This window comes from Lepisosteus platostomus, unplaced genomic scaffold, assembly GCF_059453375.1.
Source record: "Lepisosteus platostomus isolate fLepPlt1 unplaced genomic scaffold, fLepPlt1.hap1 Scaffold_95_H1, whole genome shotgun sequence".
Classification (NCBI taxonomy): domain Eukaryota; kingdom Metazoa; phylum Chordata; class Actinopteri; order Semionotiformes; family Lepisosteidae; genus Lepisosteus; species Lepisosteus platostomus.
The window spans coordinates 161414-182068 of record NW_028291707.1 but is presented as its reverse complement, the minus strand read 5'-3'; the positions used below and the strand labels follow the sequence as shown (position 1 = coordinate 182068).

The window sequence follows — 20655 nt, the reverse complement described above, 5'->3', positions numbered from 1 at the left end:
GCAGGACCTATAATTAGTATGATGAATGCATCGCTTGCGTCAGGCGTCGTGCATGATCAATTTAAGGTAGTGGTTCTTAGACCGCTCCTTAAGAAGTCAAATTTGGATCCACAAGTTCTTAACAACTACAGGCCTGTCTCAAAGGTCCCATTTCAATCTAAAAGTCTTGAAAGAATAGTTGTTGCCCAACATCAAATGGATTCAAATAATATACTTGAGAAATTTCAGTCTGGTTTCTGAAACTGTATTAACAAGAGTCGTAAATTATATTCTCTTAGCTACTGATGCGGGGAATGCAACAGTGCTAGGAATGCAAACTTTAGGTTGCGCTTCTTCATGCTGCATCATTGGCATGAGTGGAGCTTTTTAAACGTCTGTACTTACTGCGCCCCATAAGAAATCGTTTGTCCCTGTTCAAAAGAGATTGTGCGATGTCCTGCAGCATTCGCAAAGCAAACCTTTGACAGTTTGAATAGAGGAATTTATTCTGCTTCCTGTGCGTGCAGTAGTTACAAACTTGAACGTCTTTACACGATCTCCTGCAGTTTTCAGTGGGCAGGCTTGGTCAGATGGCTTGGAAAAACGCACTGTGTTTCGGCTCGGGAAACATCATGAGCAGTGTCCTGCATGTTTTCTGTGTATAGCTGTCTTTTAACGCATACAGAATTCATTCGAAATCATTGATTTCTCCAATTAAGAAAGGTCCCTTAAAGGATGAGTCAAAGTAACGTCTAATCGGATTAGTTTCCTTAGAGGTGGTTCAGAGTTTGCTCAAGAGTTTACCTTTCACAGATGCGCAAAGAAGAAAATTGGGGGTGCATGCTTTAAGGCGCCTTACAGCTGTAGGGAGCGATTCGAGACGATTCGTGGCGTGTGTTCGTTCCCATATGCCGTACGCCTCGGGGTGCAGTGCTAGGATGACGTACAATACCGCTTGGGCACGTAACGGCGTTATATGCAAGTGCGGGACGTGAGGGTTTTCGTTTGTTCGTTTTGTTTTGCTCTGCTTTGCTTTGTTTTGCTTTCCATCGCGTTGGTAAGAGCGTAAATAAAAAGGCGATTCCTGCGTCTACCACTAATGTAAGAGGTATTTCAAGTGCGACGTGGTGCGGCTTTTCAAATGCTTGTGGGCATTTCTCTGTTGTTGATTCTTTTTTTGTGTGTAACAAAGTGGAATTTTCATGTCCGGACGGGGAGACTTTATCATTCCGACATGAAGCCACCCTTAAGTCCTCTGAGGCGTGTCTGTCTGCAAGGCTTGTATTTTGGAAATGTTTTTTTGAAACGGAGAACGACTTTGAAATAGGCTTCCGCCGGCGCCTCGCGATCCAGGTAAGATTGTAGCAACAACGCAGCGGCAGCGGGGCTTGCTGTAGTCGTGGCCGAGTGGTTAAGGCGATGGACTAGAAATCCATTGGGGTCTCCCCGCGCAGGTTCGAATCCTGCCGACTACGTTGTCCGCCTCCAGTCGGTGTGTTCCGGCGCAAGCAAAGAAGCGCGCCTCCTTGCTGTTCCTGGTGGTTTTAAAACGCCCAATCGCTTGTACCCGCTGCCTTGAAAATAAATTCTTCAGCATCCGCGAATGGCATTTTGCAGCTGGAAGCATATGTCGACGCTTTTTGCACAGAGCACCAAAAAAGCGTCTTTTTTGAAGGCCCAGACACTGAGCATTGGTGGTTCAGTGGTAGAATTCTTGCCTGCCACGCGGGAGGCTTGGGTTTGATTCCCGGCCAATGTAGTGGCTTTTGCAGCGAGCAGCTCCATCACTTGCATCCCCTTGCAACTCACAACTGAAAACCCACTGAAGCTTAGCAGGTGTGAGCCAGGTCAGTACCCGGATGAGGGTAAGCTACAGGGAAAAACACCGCTTCCAGCTGGAAGCGGTGTTAATGGTGCCGGCGGGGGGGCGCTCACCCTGAGGTCTGTGCGGGTCCCAATGCCCCAGTATAGTGACGGAGACGCTGTGTTGTAAAAGGGCGCTGTCTTTCGGATGAGATGTAAAACCGAGGTCATAGTGCTCTGTGGTCATTAAAAATGACCACCAAAACCTTTGACAAAAGCTCTTGGTAATTGATGGTCTTCAATAATGCTTCTCCTTTAGGTACATTTTAAATCAGCTGAAAAATGCTGTGAAATGGGGGGACTCTTCAGGCCAGTGTAGGATTTGGGTTACAAGAACCATGAAACTGCACGAGAAAGCCCGTACACTGAATTACACGGCTTTCTATTCAAAGGAGGGCAAAAGAAATTCCCTGAGTTCGATTATTTGCAGCACAGAGAGGACCACCGTCGTGAGGCCGGTTAGCTCAGTTGGTTAGAGCGTGGTGCTAATAACGCCAAGGTCACGGGTTCGATCCCCGTACGGGCCAGGTTCTTTTCTCCTCTCTTACCAAAGCTGTTAGGTTCCTTTCCGTGGTGAGATGGGTTGTCATGCAACGCTGCCACATAGTGCCGACAGACAAGAGTGTTGCGGGAGAAGAGAAAAGTGTTTGAAGATTTAAGAGTGTCTTAGGTGGAGTCAAAATCAAGTGTCACAAATGCAAGTGGTTGGATTTCCAATGTTTAATATGGTAAAAATAAGCAGAAGTTATCTGCCGGTCATGGCACAGTCTGCCATGCTTTTGTCAGATACTGTAAAGTGGTGTTGAACTGGAGCCTCACCATTTGCATATGTGAGGCTCCAGTTATACATCGAGTGTCACATTAAATGACAAATATGAAGAGAGTTAAAGCAGCTGGAGAGGTTTTCTTACAACTTTTGAGCTGACACAGTTTTGGAAAATGTTTCCTTCACGCTGCACTGTACAACATAGGCAGCCAAGAGTCTCCAAAACAAAACAGAATTGACAGATAGGAGAAAATTCCCACTCGTCCTGAAGTTCCCAAAATCCAGCACTGAGCGTAAACAAAGTGTCTAAGTAGCGTGGGAATGCTAACCCTAACCCTAGCTGGAGTTTGAGCAATCCAGCACTGAGCGTAAAAAGATGAGTCAAAGTAACGTCTAATCGGATTAGTTTCCTTAGAGTTGGTTCAGAGTTTGCTCAAGAGTTTACCCAGTGGGCATTGATTCGTCGAATATACGTATATTCACGGCGAAAATACGGCTATACGTATATATACGTCGCCTCGACGTATAATCAACGTCGAATTGCAACCGTAAAATCGACGACATTAATAAACGCATATATAACGTCGAAAACACATCTAACACAGTGCCTGAGGCTTTTTACTGTATGTATCGTGTGTGCCGCAACTAGGAGTATACGGCACTCTGCACAGTGTACGAAGTAAATGATTTTCGCAGTAATTAATTTACACGTGTATAATAAATATAGTAAATATAATAAATTAATTACTGCGAAAATAATTTTCTTCGTAAATCCTGCAATCCAGATGATTGGGGTATTGGTGCATGGCTACAGTCTGTGCTAGGAACATGGAGAGGGTCTCTGGTTCAATACATATTTGTGGGTCTGGTATTATTCGTTATGATCATATCGTTAATATCCTGTTTGAAAAACATGTGGACTAAAGCTGCTGCTTCTGTGCTAATTGTACGCCCTGAAGGGATCATGAAGGTCAAAAAATGATTTCATGGGAAAGGTTCTCTTATCTAGTGGCAGAACCTGATGGGTAGAACAATATAGCTTTAAGGGGGGTTACCCTTGGGAGTGATTCCCCTAGATGCAAATGATTATTGTGGTTTATTTGTTCATAATAAGATGTTTTGCAGGAACGGAACAAAGAGAAATTTTACAACTTCAGCTAGAATTGTTCTGCAAAACGTCACAGCTGAGGCAGGGGAACAATGTGTAGATTTTTCTAAGAGTTATTACCCAGTTGTTGACCAATCTGTTGACCAATGTTGACCAAAAAAGCCTAGGATTATGCTGGGCTCCAGCCCACAGGGATTTACCTGTGCTGTAAGAACTAATGAGTGAATAAGGAGACTGGATTCTGGTGAAAGACTTCAGGAAAAAGAAATGGTGTTCACTCAGGTGGAGGGGGCTGTACCAGGTGCTGCTGACCACTGCCACTGCTGTGAAGGTCACAGAAATGGTGCCCTGGATTCATGCTTCCCACTGTAAAAAGGTCACAAACGAACTGAGCAAAGCGCAGGAGTGATGTCTCCACAAGGACAGATGGGGATAACCTGCTTGGGACTGATGTGCACAGCCTTTTTCCTTTTTATGTAGAAGCCTGTCACCACCCCAAAAGAGGAAGAATCTAAACACGAAGCCTCTTTGTATACAAACTGGCTGAATGAAACTGATAATGAGGGGGATATGAGTAATTTGTGGTATAAATTTATAAATCATACTGTAAAGTTAAAGAAATTTAATGCATCTTGTTATATATGTGCTTTAATGCCTCAGTCTACAGCCTCACCCATGCGACTTTTTATGAAATGTACTCTTTTATTAATATCACGTTAGACGCTATCAAACAAGAATTAAGGGGAGTTAGATTAATGGCACTTCAGAACAGGTTCGTGCTGGACCTTCAAAATGCAGCATCTGGAGGAGTCTATGCTTTAGTAGGAGACTCCTGTTGTACATATATTCCAGCTAATGACTATGATTACGGAAATCTTACGCTCGCTATTCAGCATTTGAAAGAACTAAAAGACAAGGTGAATAAAGAGAGAGGCATAAAAGATACACCGGCTTTTCTCTCCTGGTTAGAATCACTGTTTGGGCCAGGGGGAATGTTTTTCTTTTAAGTTACTAACACCGATTATAGGGGCTGTGATACTTGTCTTCCTGTTTTTATGTTGCTGTATGACATGTATTATTCCAATGCTTCGAAATATGGAAATATGGTACCTAGGGGGATAAACTGTTCATCCTTCCAGTCTGGAGAATTGGCAGCTGTCTGACGTCAGTAAGTGATCCTTAAAAATTAATAGTTCCATGACAGTGTGCATCACCAGAAAATCAATTTCAATGCATTAAAACTCTTGTTATCCTTCTGATCATTGAAGTGTCATTGCCCCAGCACTGTATACTCTTACTTTTGACGCCTGTCTGAAGTTGGATCCATTTCTAAGAATGGTGACTCACATATCCTCCTGCTCAACTTTGGCTCAACCACACAAACTATGAAGATAATCATCTGCTTTTGCTCCAAGATTTATGTTACTAGGCTCTCTCCTGGGGATCCTCGTGTTCAAACATTGCCCTTATTGTGGATGATCCATGACAGAATTCAGGGAATTCAGAATTCTGATACCTCAGCTCAGATTCTGACTGGGCAGACTGTCATTGCCTGGTGTGAATGTGTGCATATCTGTTTTTGTGCATGTTCTGTGGCCTGTTGTACAGTACATCACAAATGAAAGGGAAATGGAAAACTAAAATAAGACTCAAGTGTTTTATCTTTCATTAACAGTGTTTCATTAGTATCTGTGCTAGATCCTGTCATCCACTGCTTACCACGACAGGCTCTAGCACGGGATAGCAGCTAATACATTTAACAATCTCACTGCACAATGTTGTATATTCAAGGGCTGATCTTCTGTACTTTTTCTTTCACTTTTCATTTCCCAGAAACTCAGTCCTGCCAGGAATAATCTGAGAACAAAATCAATCTGAGTGAAAATCTAAGCAGAGGAAGATTGTTTTACAGAGTCAACAAGGTCTAATTCAAGGTCATCAGCACTAACAACATTCTCTCTGGAGACAGGCGATAAGAAAATTGAAAGTGTGTATTGTTACACAACAGCAGAGACTATGAGTTATGCTATCATGAGAGTGGTGATGGATTTTTTTCATTGCTTAGTTTTGCAGGTTCTGTACATTTGAACATTCAAAGTGACTAAAGTAAAGGAGTTTTCCCTTTTTACCACATAATTCCCAAAGATCAACATTAATATAAAGCCTAATTCCAGCCAAGATTCAATTACTGTCTCTCAGGCATCCCAGCAGTGGATTTCATGACTTCAGACAGCCATCTTTATCAGTGGAGAACTCAATGCTCTGAGGTTTACTGGCAGAGTCTCACACTGGGTAATATGTTGGTAAATAATGTCCTATGGAATTTTACTATTGATAAATTCTACTATGGAACTGCGATGTGTCCTGAAAAAATCTTCTATGATAGTGGTACAGTCCATCACACCCCACCTACAGCCTTTAAAAGAGAAAAAAAAACTGACAACAACAAAGTAAGTCTGTGGTGTAATCAACTAGGTCTTGCAAACATACTTAACCTCTTCCAGCTACCAACATTACAAATGCTGTTTACACATTAGATGGTTATTTTTTGGCTTCTGATATTATGATGGAAAAAGAGCCCTGGAATCTTTGTAGAAGGACAAAAGACGGAAAGAACAGGCAGTGTAACCATGGCGAAGAGAAGGGAAATATTGGAGAGAGCTTTTTTCATACACTTTTTATCATTGTTTTTCCAGCCCAACAATGATCAACAAATATGGGCAGGCGTCCTGTGCCAAATCCAATCTACCTTTCTTCCAAGCATACAGGAATGTCAGTGAATTAAATATTGACATATGAAAATACCCAAAAATATGCAATCACACATATGCAGTTTGAGCAAACATAAGACAATACCCAAGTACCACAAGCTACCAGGCATCATTAGCAGTTCAGGTGGGGAGCTGTGTCAGCATGCGTAGGCTGCAAAGGAACAAGTAATAGGTCTATTCCATGCTTAAAAGAGAAGAAAGAAAACACAACAATTCAGCCGTGGAGCCCTCACACCTGAAGAAGGCTCCACGGCCGAAACGTTGTGTTTTCTTTCTTCTCTTTTCATCTAGTGTCATTAGCCAGTTCCTGTCAAAATAAAATAGAAATGGATAACATTCTAGAGAGAGTTTGAAATACCAAGGTACAATTTAAACCATATTTCTTCCACTACAACCACAATATTTTGGAGAGATCGCTGAGCCTAACTGTTCTGGCATGTCCGTTAGCCTCCATCCTGCTTCAGCAATGAATGCAATGGGGCACATTCTGAGGGAGATGCGGTCAATCGGGTTGCAGGAAAACCACGCTATGCTTTTTTTTGAGATCCTGAAAAGGACAGAGGGGTCATGTATATGTGTGCAGCTGGATATGTAATTGCAGGTGGCGTAGCAAATTCTGCTGAAGCCCCACTGCCTGGTGTGGATGGTAGCTGTGCATGTTGCAGCAGAATTGTGCATGTGAGATCAAGGGGGCATGTCATGTGTTTGAGCACTTCACTCCCTTCCGGAACCACGTGATTCCCTGAGTCCCAAAAATTTGTAAGTTCTTTGGATGACCTGTGGACCGATCTTTCACGATGAAGAATTCCTTAAGAAGAATAGATCTCGGCCCACCATCCCAATGCCTCCATCTCAAAACAGCAACCTCCCACTGCCCTTAGTCTGCAAGGCAGTCCTTTCAAGTGCGATGATGACGCCGGGACCTTCGTTGCCTATTGTACGAGCTGAACTTTTGTGCTCATCAATTCAACGCTCTTTCCATCAACTCATCTTGTCTTTTGACGCTTTGTGTTTTGTGCTCCTTTGACTATCGGCATATCGGGTGACTGCAAACACTGAAGTTCTTGCTTACGGAGTGTGGAACAGTGTTTTCAAGTGATCGCTGTTCTGTCATGTTGACGCCGAGTGAATCTTTCTTTGGCAACATAGGCAGGCTGACAGCAAAAGTAATGTCAAATTTCTTGACTTATTTCTGAATGTGAATGTTCTTTAGAAAAGGGATGCGGCGTTGCTTCTCCCCCGTGTAAAGGTCAAGCATTCCAGACGTGGTTATGAGCGAACAGTTGCCGCAAGTGTTTGAAAAGAGCAAGAGAGGAAGCAGCCCCACCCCGTGTGAGGATCAAACTCAGGACCTTCAGATGATGAGACTGACGCGCTACTAACTACGCCAACGAGGCCAGCTGCAGTACACAGCCGGAAAGTTTGCCTCATATGGATTTCAGTCGCCCGTTCCCTAATCTTTAGACGCCCTCTGCTGGATGTTGCATTTGCCTTTTGATCTCACCGATACTTTTTTGGTCTATTTCTGTTGCGAGTCCGTCTTTCAGATCTCACCTAGCACAAGTTTCTCTGGCTGAAGTGACCTCTCTGCTTCAGCATCGTGCCCTCACTCAGCCATTAAAAACGTCACTCGGACTTCTGACATGCTGAAATGAAATGTCAAGAGAGAGTGGCGGAGACGCTTAAGGCAGAGAGAAGATGAAGAGGGGGCGTGGCTGCGAAATGATTGACAGCTGCATGACGCTCTCCATGCAAGGCGTGACCACAGGCTGCTCGCCTGCCCACAAGGCTCCGTCTCTTACCTGCTCTCCAGAGCCTGCTGCCTTCTGTGCTTTTCTCTCGGCACCGCTGCAGTGCACACAACTCCTGCAGCGGGAGGGGGGGAGAAAGTTCCCGCGCTCCGCCGCAGGGAAGGCTCGCTCCGTGCGCACACGTCCTTTCGATGCCAGTCCAACAAGTGCTCCGCATTAGCTGCGTCGGGGCTCCGGCGTGTCGCACCTCACCTCACCTCGCACTGCCCCCTCCTTGAATGTCTGCCGCTGGGCATGCCCCGCTCTCCTCCGCCTTATCTTATCGCGTGTGAGCACCGACAATGGCCACAATGCCGGGGAATGGCACCTGTAAAGTGTTAATTGGGGCACAGGAAAAGCCCGTCTTGTCTCGGGGGGGCCGGCTTCAGAGACAATACAGCAAACACAGCGGGGCGGGGGAAGAAGACGACACCACACATGCGGGTACATTCAGCTCCTGCGGGAATGAGACATTTGTCGGTCTTTTCAAGTGCCGAGAGCCGAGCAATCCTTCACTTGTATCGTTTCTCCCCGGTGACTAGATCTGGCCCTGCGACTCTCGACTGGGCTCACCCCCGGGGCAGCCCAGCAGGTGTGAGCCTGGCCGGCACCCGGATGGGAGATTCCACCCCGGAAAAGCTCCGGTTGCTGCTGCTCCTGCAAGAGGTGTGACTGGGACCAGTAGGGAGCGCTCACCCTGCGGGCTGTGTGGCTCTCTTACGCCCCAGCCTCCTGATGGCGACACTCTGCTGCACAAACAGGCGCCGTCCTTCGGGGGAGGCGTCAAACCGAGGTCCCGACCCTCCTTGGCCATTAGGAAACCCCAGGGCGTCTCTCAAAAAGAGACGCCGGGGGTGTCCCTCTGGTGTTAGTGCTCCCCTTTACCCATCAGTCGGGGTCTCCTCCTAATCCCCGTCTCACCTGTAACAATCAATGACGAGGCCCCCCTGTCCGTGAGATTTAGTACTCGCGCAAGAGACCGGGGGCAGAGCGCGAACGCGGTCCCCCGCCCCCCACAAAGTGCGCGCTCCGGGTTCCCTCTCGGGGCCCTGCAACACAGCGGAAGGGCAGCGAGAAGGAGCCTCTTGCTCTGACGCCGCAAGGCCACAAGAGGGCGGAGGCGCCGCGCGCCCGGCCGACGTGTTGGACCGGTGAGCTTTACGTGCTGAAATAAACACGCGAAAGCCGCGAAATGTTTCCAGAGTGCTGTGCACTGGAGGTTTTTGTCTGGTGAAGACTTGCCTGGTCCTCCTCCAGTGCGGGACGAGCCAACACAAGGGAGCGCATTCGCCAACATCCAGGCACCTGACTCGCTACTTGAAGCTGTGTGTGGCGGGGGTTCCGTGCCCCCCGAGCGGGACTGAAGGATCGTTCGTGTGCAACTCTTTGGAAAGGAGCTGCTTTCCAAATCGCATTGCGTGCCTGGATGTTGGCAAATGCGCTCCCTTGTGTTGGCTCGTCCCACACTGGAGGAGGACAAAGAATCTGCACGGAGGAGCACCAGGCAAGTCTTCAGTGCACAGCACTCTGGAAACATTTCGGGGCTGTCGCGTGTTTATTTCAGCACGTAAAGCGCACCGGTCCAACACTTCGGCCGGGCGCGCGGCGCCTCCGCCCTCTTGCTGCCCCTGCAGCTGCTTCACTTTTCCCTTTAGTTGCCATCGATTTTTTTGTAGTGCTATACATATACGATTGAGGTATCTTAGAGTTCTCCTTCGAAGACCCAGCACTCTCTTTTCTTTTCCCAGTGTTACTCATATCGGACTTTTTAAACCTAAAAAAAAATCGTTTTTTTTTCTTTCAATTATAACTGAAGTTTAAACAACTAGTGTTAAGTCCTTATTTTTCTGTAGTCAAAAAAAGCAAAAATTAACATTCAGGTCATGAAAAACTCAAAAAAACTCCCCAACCACTAAACTTTACCTCCCACCTGAGCGCCATCTTGAACGCCCCTACCACCAGAGAATGCTCACGATTTCGGAAGCTGTCTCCGGGACGTGCTGATTCCACACATCCTGAATAAATCATGATATTGTTAGTTGCTGTAGCTAGACGTTCAAATGAGTTTCATGGCCAGATGGACTGTTTCCTCCAGCGGTATAGTATTGCAGTGAGACAGCACGATGCCTGCAAGACTATGTCACGCTAAACGCCACAGATTGTGTTTGTCCGTTCGTGTCAGTCGTCCCGCAGCCACGGGAAGTGGGACACAAACATGCTGCAATGCTTTCAAGACGTTAGGATTTGTTTGTGCAACATCCAAGAAGAGTACTTGTGGCTTGAATGTGAACTGTACTTGCCCGCCCCCTTTCCTCTGTAGTGTATGAGTTCCTCCCGGCATGCCCTTCGTCATTGTTCTGTCATCTTGTATTTAAAGTGTTGTATTTCTGCTGCTGAAAATAAGCAACGGTTTTCTCACAACGCCCTTTGTTCCCAACGGAGCCCTTGTCTGTCATGAAATTCTTCAAAACCTCAAGCTAGAAGAAGAAGAAGACGACAAATATGAAGCGTTATAGCAACGACATGCCATGAGACGATCGATAACGATTTCCATAGGATCCCCGCGGTTGCCTGGCAACCGTCAGCTTTGCGCAGTGGCAGTATCGTAGCCTGTGAGGTTTAGGTTCAGGTGGGTAACCTCCAGCAACCTTATTTACTGTATCTCTTGCAGTAAATGCCCAGCCATCTACATTGGGGAAACAGGAAGGAGACTCGGAGACCGCTTCAGAGAACACGTCAGGGCTGTGAAGATTAAAGATCTCTCCAAGCCCATTGTTTCTCATTTCACCTCTGACGGCCACGACCACTCTAATCTCTCCGTTTGTGTTCTCAAAGACGGTTTTCCGAACTCATACATCAGAAAGACCACCGACACTAAAATTATTCTGCAGCTAGGATCACACATTCTCCCTTCCCTTAACGACAGATTACTGTTCTTTTAAATTTTCTCCATTCATTGGAAGTTTCATTTCACACCTCTCTGCACCCATTCTGACTTCACACCTCTTGATTGGCCTCTCTTTCTGTCCCCTGCTCCCGCCTCTCACTCCTCCTCCCTCTCAACCTTTGTTCTCCCGCTACTTTACCTTTGCCTACTGCCCTGTCTCTCTCACACCTGAAGAAGGCTCCACGGCCGAAACGTTGTGTTCTCTTTCTTCTTTTTTTCAGCATGGAATAAACCTATTACTTGTTCCTTTGCAGCCTGTGAGGTTTAGCCGAGGCGCGATTATTGCTAGTTGAAAACTTTTCCCAATACCCCGCTTCCGCCGGTTTGCAATACAATCGGCGAAAGCAATTTTTGACAGTCTCGTCAGAGACTGAGCAAGGTGTTTAAAGACAGATTTGGTCACGGTGATATCATGGTAGAAAGAAACGAGCTTGTTACGTGTCAACAGAAACGCTCTTTAGCTCTTTCAGCTTTATGCAGAGAACAGCGTCTGTCGAGATTACTTTTGTGTCAGCGCGAAACGCCGTGTGCTGTCAGTATGATTTCATATTGCTCGTAGCGGCGCCTGGCTTTTGTCTGTCAAACGTTAGGTTGCGCTTCTTCATGCTGCATCGTCGGCATGAGTGGAGCATTTTAAACGTCTGTACTTACTGCGCCCCATAAGAAATCGTTTGTCCCCGTTCAAAAGAGATTGTGCGATGTCCTGCAGCGTTCGCAAAGCAAACCTTTGACAGTTTGAAAAGAGGAATTTATTCTGCTTCCTGTGCGTGCAGTAGTTACAAAGTTGAACGTCTTTACACGATCTGCTGCAGTTTTCAGTGGGTGGGCTTTGTCAAATGGCTTGGAAAAACGCACTGTGTTTCTGCTCGGGAAACATCATGAGCAGTGTCCTGCATGTTTTCTGTGTATAGCTGTCTTTTAACGCATACAGAATTCATTCGAAATCATTGATTTCTCCAATTAACAAGGGTCCCTTTTTGAACCTGCCAGAAGCATTCTTTCAATGTAACAGATTTACTCCGGGGAAGGGCAGCATGACATTGAGAGTAGCTCAAGCTTTCAGCACCTTTATCTGACTGCATGTATGCAGACACTGCTCAGAATCCCCTGTAAGATTCTCCTTCAATTCCGTTTTGCAGTGCTTTAGCTCTTTCAAAAGGCTTCGCTTTGCTAGTCACAATCCAAGGCTCATGACAGCATTTGAAAACATTCGCAACTGCGTTGGCCGGGAATCGAACCTGGGTTAACTGCTTTGAAGGCAGCTATGCGCAACACTGGCTCGCTCCAGAATAAATCTCACGTCGAGGGCATATTTTTTTCCATTTTACCGTGAGTCGGGCTCAGCTGCACAGAGGAGAGAGCAGAGCAAAGAGGTCACGGGGACAGGGGAGTCACACGCTGGCGGTTTGAATACGCGGAAGATCACTGAGGGATCCACAGTATATGGACCCTCCGTGCGCCATTAGTCCGCACTCCGGACTCTGAATCCTGCCATCCGAGTTAAGATCTCGGCGGAACCTGAGGCGCAGTTCCTTCTTAAAACGTAATCTGGTGAGCATTTCTAGAATCGTACTTGTATAGATGCAGCCTTTAATGTGTTGCTAGGTTAAAATTGATGACTTCTTGTATTTCAGTAGGCAACTGCCCTCTTGATTTCGGATTTAATTTCTTTATTACAGGGGCGCTTTTATGAAGACAGAGTCATGTTCAGGTACTTTGCTTGATGGAGGAAGCTCATTTCGGACTCTGTGATCTGCTCACCTGGAAAGGTCTGCTATACTACTACAAGAGAGAAGTAGAGTCTGGAAGAAGGAACAATTTTATGATGCTTTGGAAGATAATGTTTTTTTTTCTTATACTGAAAATGAAAGGTAGTTGTTTCTATATGGACTCAGTCTTTGGAATTTGTATATATATATTTCAGTGATCCCTCAGCCATTCCTTCTGTATTGTAATTCAATTTCTCTTTTAAAATTCCTTCCCCACTTCTAGGACCTGCAGTTGCTGAACTCCACAATGGCTTCTATTGGAAAGTCTGTGACTGAGACCAAGTAAGTGTTCACTTTTTTATGAAACCATTATTTATTTAGGAGCAATGAGCAATTCTTATATAAATGCAATAAAATCATTATGTTCAAGCTATGAGAGAGAAAATTAAGGATAATTTAAGAAATCAGTCTTAGCTTGTTTCTATACACAGATGGTATTATTTATTTTCAAAGGAAACCCGCGAGGATTCCCCTGGTGTGCAAGATGTGCCTGAATACTCTTGATCAGCTTCCTGCTCACTTGAAGAGGGCGTGTATGAAGCACGCCACGGCAGAAAAGATCAGGATGGCCTCTCAACAGGCGAGGGAGGACATGATGAATCACCTGAAGAACGGGGTCATCGTGGATTACCACAGAATAGAGATCGTGTCTGGTGAGGCAAACAGGATAGTGGTTGTAAGACTGCTAGAGTCCTTGGGCCTTTTTGTACATGGGAAGCCTGAAGACACATTGGCAAGGTGAGATATTTTTAATCTGTAAGGCTTCTGTAGTTTCTTTTTGAAATCATTGTTACAACATATTATGTAAAATCATGTTGAAAAGAATCTACCTGCATTCCAGCGGCCCTGAGCAAGAGGCCGCAGTCCAGGAGGAAGAGATGCCAGAGGCTGCTCTAGAAACTGAAACAGAAGCGGATAAGGAAGGGGAAGATGTGAGCTCTGAAGAACTCTATCAGCAGTAAGACTTTTTATTTTTCAGATGTATCTATTTTTTACTAAAATTCTAATTTGTCTTATAGGTATAAAATGTTTAAACCGGTGTTTTATATCCTTACAGGCCCTGAGTAGTTAAAAAGTATCAGCAGGCCGGAAGAGAGTGGCCCAAGCTGGACTCTATAGAAAGCACTCCCTGGATGCTCCTCTCCTGATTGGATTCAAACAGTACCTTACCAAGGATCTGGGAGTGGCAAATTATTCTCAGGAGGTATTTATTTTTTAAAGGCATTTAAAATTAAGCAATGGTATCTTCATTGTAAATGTTTTTATTTCTTAGCTTAAAATTCACCCATGTGAAATGATGTCAGCCATAAACATCATGACTCTATATTTCCTACCTGAATCTATTCTACTTAAATTATTACATTATACACAATTTGAGTTCATCTTAAAAAGTAAAAGGTAATGAAAGGAATGCATTTTCATAAGAAAGATAATACCGATATGCATGTGATAATCTTCCTAATATCATGTAGTGCATCATTTGGACACTTTGTGGGCTTCAAATACAAAGAAAATCATGTTCTATGGTACAAGATAAATACAAAACTTAAGCTTTTATTTTAATTAGATTTCTTTATAAAGCATAAGCAATCATTTATTACATCACTTCTTGAATTAAATCTTTTGACAAGAGGAAAGACTTCTGTTACATTTAAACCCATGTTTAGCTGTGTTTTTTAGATTTAACTGAACCAATTTCTGTGTGTGATAATGTCCTTGAATTCTGACAACATCACACTAAATTACATGATATAAAACAGCTAATGTTTCTAGAGATAAAGTTTCTGAGATGCTTCTAATTACTTTTTATTACCAGGGACAGTTTAATTCACCTTGTACAGTACTGTAAGACCAAGATGCTTTTTTTAAAAGTTATTTAACATTTTATAGAACTTTGTCTACTATGGCAACATGATGTGCTCGGTGAAACTTGGAAAAATACTGCTTGGCCACTTATCTTAAGATAAAGATAGGATAAAGGTTTATCTTTTGCACCTACCTGACCCCCAGGGAAGGCCAATGCTTTCTAAGTTGATGGTTCCCTACAGTAGACTGTACTTTAATTTCAAAGGTAATGTATATTGACCCAAATCAGTTTTGGAATCCAATCTACTGACGAGATGGAGCACATCCTTTTTTCAGGATTTTAGCATCATACGTTTGGTATATTTAGTCCCTAATGCTGAAAGAAATGATCATAGAACATTTGGACACTTTGTGGGCTTGAAATACAAAGCAAATCATGTTCTATGGTACAAGATAAATACAAAACTTAAGCTTTTATTTTAATTAGATTTGTTTATAAAGCATAAGCAATCATTTATTACATTAATATATGTGAAAATAACATTTTAGCATCATATGTTTAGTATATTTAGTCCCTAATGCTGAAAGAAATGATCATAGAACATGACATCTAACCTTACCTGCGGTGTTTTTAATCCCTATTGCTCAATGCACGGTGAAAGCATTCCATACATGTGTCTGACAATGAGGAATGGGCCCCTGAGACAGTCATTTGCCTGTTTCACAAATGATCGTATTTTACTAGAGATTCTGTTTGGGATTCAGATGTGCATTCGGACAGCAATCCCTTTCAAGAAATGATACGTTCTGGATGAGGTCAAAGGTGCTGGAACACTGTATCTAGGATGTGTTTGCAGAGACTGTGTGTCTCCTGCTTCAACGCAGTGATAAACAGATGTGCTCCTTAAATTTATTGGTACATGCCCAGGGCAGTAAGCAGTCTGAGGATTTATTTCCAGATGGCATAGAGCAGTGAAGCAGTGCAAAACACTGGATCATTATATTATTAGAATCTATTCTACTTAAATTATTACATTATACTCAATTTGAGTTCATTTTAAAAAGTAAAAGGTAATGAAAGGAATGCATTTTCATAAGAAAGATAATACCGATATGCATGTGATAATCTTCCTTATATCATGTAGTGCGTCATTTGGACACTTTGTGGGCTTGAAATACAAAGAAAATCATGTTCTATGGTACAAGATAAATACAAAACTTAAGCTTTTATTTTAATTAGATTTGTTTATAAAGCATAAGCAATCATTTATTACATTAATATATGTGAAAATAACATTTTAGCATCATATGTTTAGTATATTTAGTCCCTAATGCCGAAAGAAATGATCATTTGTTTAACATGCACGGGTCTGTCTCAAACGATGCAGTACTCCTGAAGGGTCTCAAACCCTACATTTTGGATGCCTAGCTGTATCCCTCACATGTGGCACCTCAGAATGACTTCTAACCTTACCTGTGGTGTATTCAGTCCCTATTGCTCAATGCACGGTGTACATACTGCACACATGTGTCTTGAGAATGAGGAACGGGCCCCTGAGACAGTCATTTGCCTGTTTCACAAACAGGGACCTGGACCTGGACCTGGCCCGTACAGGGCTCAAACCCGCGACCTTGGCGTTATTAGCACCACGCTCTAGCCAACTGAGCTAACCGGCCTCACGACAGTGCTCCTCTCTGTGCTGCAAAAAATCAAACTCAGGGAATTTCTTTTGTCCTCCTTTGAATAGAAAGCCGTGTAATTCAGTGTACGGGCTTTCTCGTGCAGTTTCATGGTTCTTGTAACCCAAATCCTACACTGGCCTGAAGTGCCCCCCCATTTCACAGCATTTTTCAGCTGATTTAAAATGTACCTAAAGGAGAAGCATTATTGAAGACCATCAATTACCAAGAGCTTTTGTCAAAGGTTTTGGTGGTCATTTTGAATGACCACAGAGCGCTGTGACCTCGGTTTTACATCTCATCCAAAAGACAGCGCCCTTTTACAACACAGCATCTCCGTCACTATACTGGGGCATTGGGACCCGCACAGACCTCAGGGTGAGCGCCCCCCCGCCGGCACCATTAACACCGCTTCCAGCTGGAAGCTTTGTTTTTCCCTGTAGCTCATCCTCATCCAGGTACTGACCTGGCTCACACCTGCTTAGCTTCAGTGGGTTTTCAGTTGCGAGTTGCAAGGGGATGCAAGTGATAGAGCCGCTCGCTGCAAAAGCCACTACATTGGCCGGGAATCGAACCCGAGCCTCCCGCGTGGCAGGCGAGAATTCTACCACTGAACCACCAATGCTCAGTGCCTGGGCCTTCAAAAAAGACGCTTTTTTGGTGCTCTGTGCAAAACGCGTCGACATCTGCTTCCAGCTGCAAAATGCCATTTGCGGACGCTGAAGAACTTATTTCCAAGGCAGCGGGTACAAGCGATTGGCCGTTTTAAAACCACCAGGAACAGCAAAGAGGCGCGCTTCTTTGCTTGTGCCGAAACACACCGACTGAAGGCGGACAACGTAGTCGGCAAGATTGGAACCTGTGCGGGGAGACCCCAATGGCTTTCTAGTCCATCGCCTTAACCACTCAGCCACGACTACAGCACGCCCCACCGCCGCTGCGTTCTTGCTACAATCTTACCTGGATCGCGAGGCGCCGGCGGAAGCCTATTTCAAAGTCGTTCTCCGTTTCAAAAAAACATTTCCAAAATACAAGCCTTGCAGACAGACACGCCTCAGAGGACTTAAGGGTGGCTTCATGTCGGAATGATAAAGTCTCCCCGTCCGGACATGAAAATGCCACTTTGTTACACACAAAAAAAGAATCAACAACAGAGAAATGCCCACAAGCATTTGAAAAGCCGCACCACGTCGCACTTGAAATAGCTCTTACATTAGTGGTAGACACAGGAATCGCCTTTTTATTTACGCTCTTACCAACGCGATGGAAAGCAAAACAAAGCAAAGCAGAGCAAAACAAAACGAACAAACGAAAACCCTCACGTCCTGCACTTGCATATAACGCCGTTACGTGCCCAAGCGGTATTGTACGTCATCCTAGCACTGCACCCCGGGTCGTACGGTATATGGGAACGAGCACACGCCACGAATCGTCTCGAATCACTCCCTACAGCTGTAAGGCGCCTTGAAGCGTGCACCCCCAACATTCTTCTTTGCGCATCTGTGAAAGGTAAACTCTTGAGCAAACTCTGAACCAGCTCTATGGAAACTAATCCGATTAGACGTTACTTTGACTCATCTTCTTACGCTCAGTGCCGGATTGCTCAAACTCCAGCTAGGGTTAGGGTTAGCATTCCCACGCTACTTAGACACTTTGTTTACGCTCAGTGCTGGATTTTGGGAACTTCAGGACGAGTGGGAATTTTCTCCTATCTGTCCATTCTGTTTTGTTTTGGAGACTCTTGGCTGCCTATGTTGTTCAGTGCAGCGTGAAGGAAACATTTTCCAAAACTGTGTCAGCTCAAAAGTTGTAAGAAAACCTCTCCAGGTGCTTTAACTCTCTTCATTTTTGTCATTTAATGTGACACTCGATGTATAACTGGAGCCTCACATATGCAAATGGTGAGGCTCCAGTTCGACACACAGTTCCACACCACTTTACAGTATATGACAAAAGCATGGCAGACTGTGCCGGACCAGCTGGTAACTTCCGCTTATTTTGACCATATTAAACATTGGAAATCTTCCCACTTGCATTTGTGACACTTGATTTTGGCTCCACCTAAGACACTCTTAAATCTTCAAACACTTTTCTCTTCTCCCGCAACACACTTGTCTGTCGGCACTATGTGGCAGCGTTGCATGACAACCCATCTCACCACGGAAAGGAACCTAACAGCTTTGGTAAGAGAGTAGAATTACCTGAAGAACTGCATTCCATGGAAGCAGGACCAAGCGATGTAGCATTTTTATAGTACCAGGAAAGGAGAAGCGGCACTTCGCCTTTGCCACACAGGCACAAGGTGACATGCGGCAGACGCCGTAGTCGGCAGGATTCGAACCTGAGCGGGGAGTCCCCAATGGATTTCAAATCCATCGCCTTAACTACTCGGCCACGACTACAGCGAGCTCGCCTCCGCCGCATTCCTCCTATAATCTAACACGGAGTGCGAGGTGGCTGCGGAAACTTTATTAAAGTCGCTCTCCGTTAAAAAAAAAAACCTTTCACAAGATACATGCCGGCAGACAGACACGCCTCAGAGGGTTTAAGGCTGGCTTCACGTTCAAATGATAAAGTCTCCCCGTCCGGATGTCAAAATGCAACTTTGGCAGACAGAAAAAACATCAACAAACCACAAATGTGGACAAGGATTTTACAAGCTGCACCACACTGCACTTTCAAAAGCATTTACATTCGTGTTAGACGCAGGAATTGTCTTTGTTTTGCGCGCTTACGAACGCCATAGAAAACGAAACAAAACAAAAGCCCTCAGCTCCTGTACTTGATTATAATGCCGTTACGTGTCGAAGCAGGAATTTACGTCATCTTACCACTGCAACATGGGGAATAGAGGGAAATGAACACACGCTACGAATCGTCTCAATCACTCCCTAGAGTCGTAAGGCGCATTGAAGGGTGCACCCCCATCATTAATCGTTGCGCCTCTGTGAAAGGAAAGCTGTTGAGCAGTCTTTGAAACAGCTCGGATGAAACACTTGATTGCTTCCATGTGCATCTGGAGCCCACTTCTTATTTTCACTTCACGCCGCCCAAAGCATTTCTAAAACAGGAGATTCGCGTTTGGGAATGCGCCCTGCCCTACAAATAAAACAGGTCTACGGGTCTGAAACCTGCTCCACGGAAAACAGTTCTGTTGCGCTTTTGATCAAAGGGAGATTCTCTGTTCTTACTTTTTGATTACATAACACCCAAAGGGGCTTCTTTGGAGCTGGATTCCAACCAGCATCCTAAAGTTTCTTGGCGGAATCCTTTACAGTCCTCTGTTCGGTCGACAAGGAACAGAAGGGGGCAGCTTTCCTCACACATACAGTGCAATGTACTGTAGTGTTCCCCTTCATTGAATTCGCAGTTCTGCATCAGACCTCTAACTCGTTTCCTTAGCTTGGATTTAAGCCACGAAGCAGGCTTCTACTGTATAAACGTCTAGAGGAATCACAAACTATTTGAGAGGCCATCATCCCAGGGGGAACTGACAAAGTCTATCCCTAAACACCTAGCGCAGTCTCTCGAGAGACTGTCAAAAATCGCTTTCTCCGTTTGTGCTGCAAGTAAGTGAAAACGCGGTCTCAACCCAGAGCCACTTGGCAGCAGCGGCACGTAAATACTGTTACTACCACTGCTCGATACCAATGTTAGCCTACTATACCATGTTCAGCCACCGCTAGAAAATGTAAGGCTCTAGTACTGGAGCAAACAAAAGGAGAGCCAACGTCAAACGTAGAGAGCAACGAGGATGGGATTCAAACCCATGCGTGCAGAGCACAATGGATTAGCAGTCCATCGCCTTAACCACTCAGCCACCTCGTCGATGAAACTGGGCTGTCCAGACATGGGTTGGCGCGCTCCAGATGATCTTTTTCTTTTTTTTCCCTCGTACTCAAGGGTACTTTTCCTGTTCCACATGCGATTTCAACATTTTCCTTGGGAGATGTCAAGCCAGCAAGCCACTGCTGTGGTTCAGTGGCCATTGTGGAGTTCAGTGGCCCTGTTGTACACAGAAAGCACATTGAGCTCCTTGGACATGAAAAGTTCCAGATAAAAGCCATTTGTCATCCTTTCTCTTGGTGTCGATGTTGCTATTGTATGTAAAGGTGGCAACTTGCTCAGCGAGCAGGCGGAGCACACACCGAATGCAGATGTGTCTGAGTGGTGTGT

At 44.9% G+C, this 20655-nt stretch overlaps 6 non-coding genes across 6 annotated transcripts; 3 read left to right on the top strand and 3 right to left on the bottom strand.

The window, feature by feature from the left end:
• Positions 1-1372: 1372 nt before the first annotated feature.
• On the top strand, positions 1373-1454 carry trnas-aga (transfer RNA serine (anticodon AGA)). The gene has a single exon. It is a non-coding gene; the product is annotated as a tRNA-Ser (tRNA).
• An 841-nt stretch (positions 1455-2295) lies between these two features.
• On the top strand, positions 2296-2369 carry trnai-aau (transfer RNA isoleucine (anticodon AAU)). The gene has a single exon. It is a non-coding gene; the product is annotated as a tRNA-Ile (tRNA).
• Positions 2370-11454: 9085 nt separating this feature from the next.
• LOC148630597 (U4 spliceosomal RNA) lies at positions 11455-11594 on the top strand. Its single transcript, XR_015935150.1, has one exon. It is a non-coding gene; the product is annotated as a U4 spliceosomal RNA (small nuclear RNA).
• A 5439-nt stretch (positions 11595-17033) lies between these two features.
• Positions 17034-17104, bottom strand: trnag-gcc (transfer RNA glycine (anticodon GCC)). Its single transcript has one exon. It is a non-coding gene; the product is annotated as a tRNA-Gly (tRNA).
• Positions 17105-18799: 1695 nt separating this feature from the next.
• trnas-uga (transfer RNA serine (anticodon UGA)) lies at positions 18800-18881 on the bottom strand. The gene has a single exon. It is a non-coding gene; the product is annotated as a tRNA-Ser (tRNA).
• A 1344-nt stretch (positions 18882-20225) lies between these two features.
• trnas-gcu (transfer RNA serine (anticodon GCU)) lies at positions 20226-20307 on the bottom strand. The gene has a single exon. It is a non-coding gene; the product is annotated as a tRNA-Ser (tRNA).
• Positions 20308-20655: the final 348 nt, after the last annotated feature.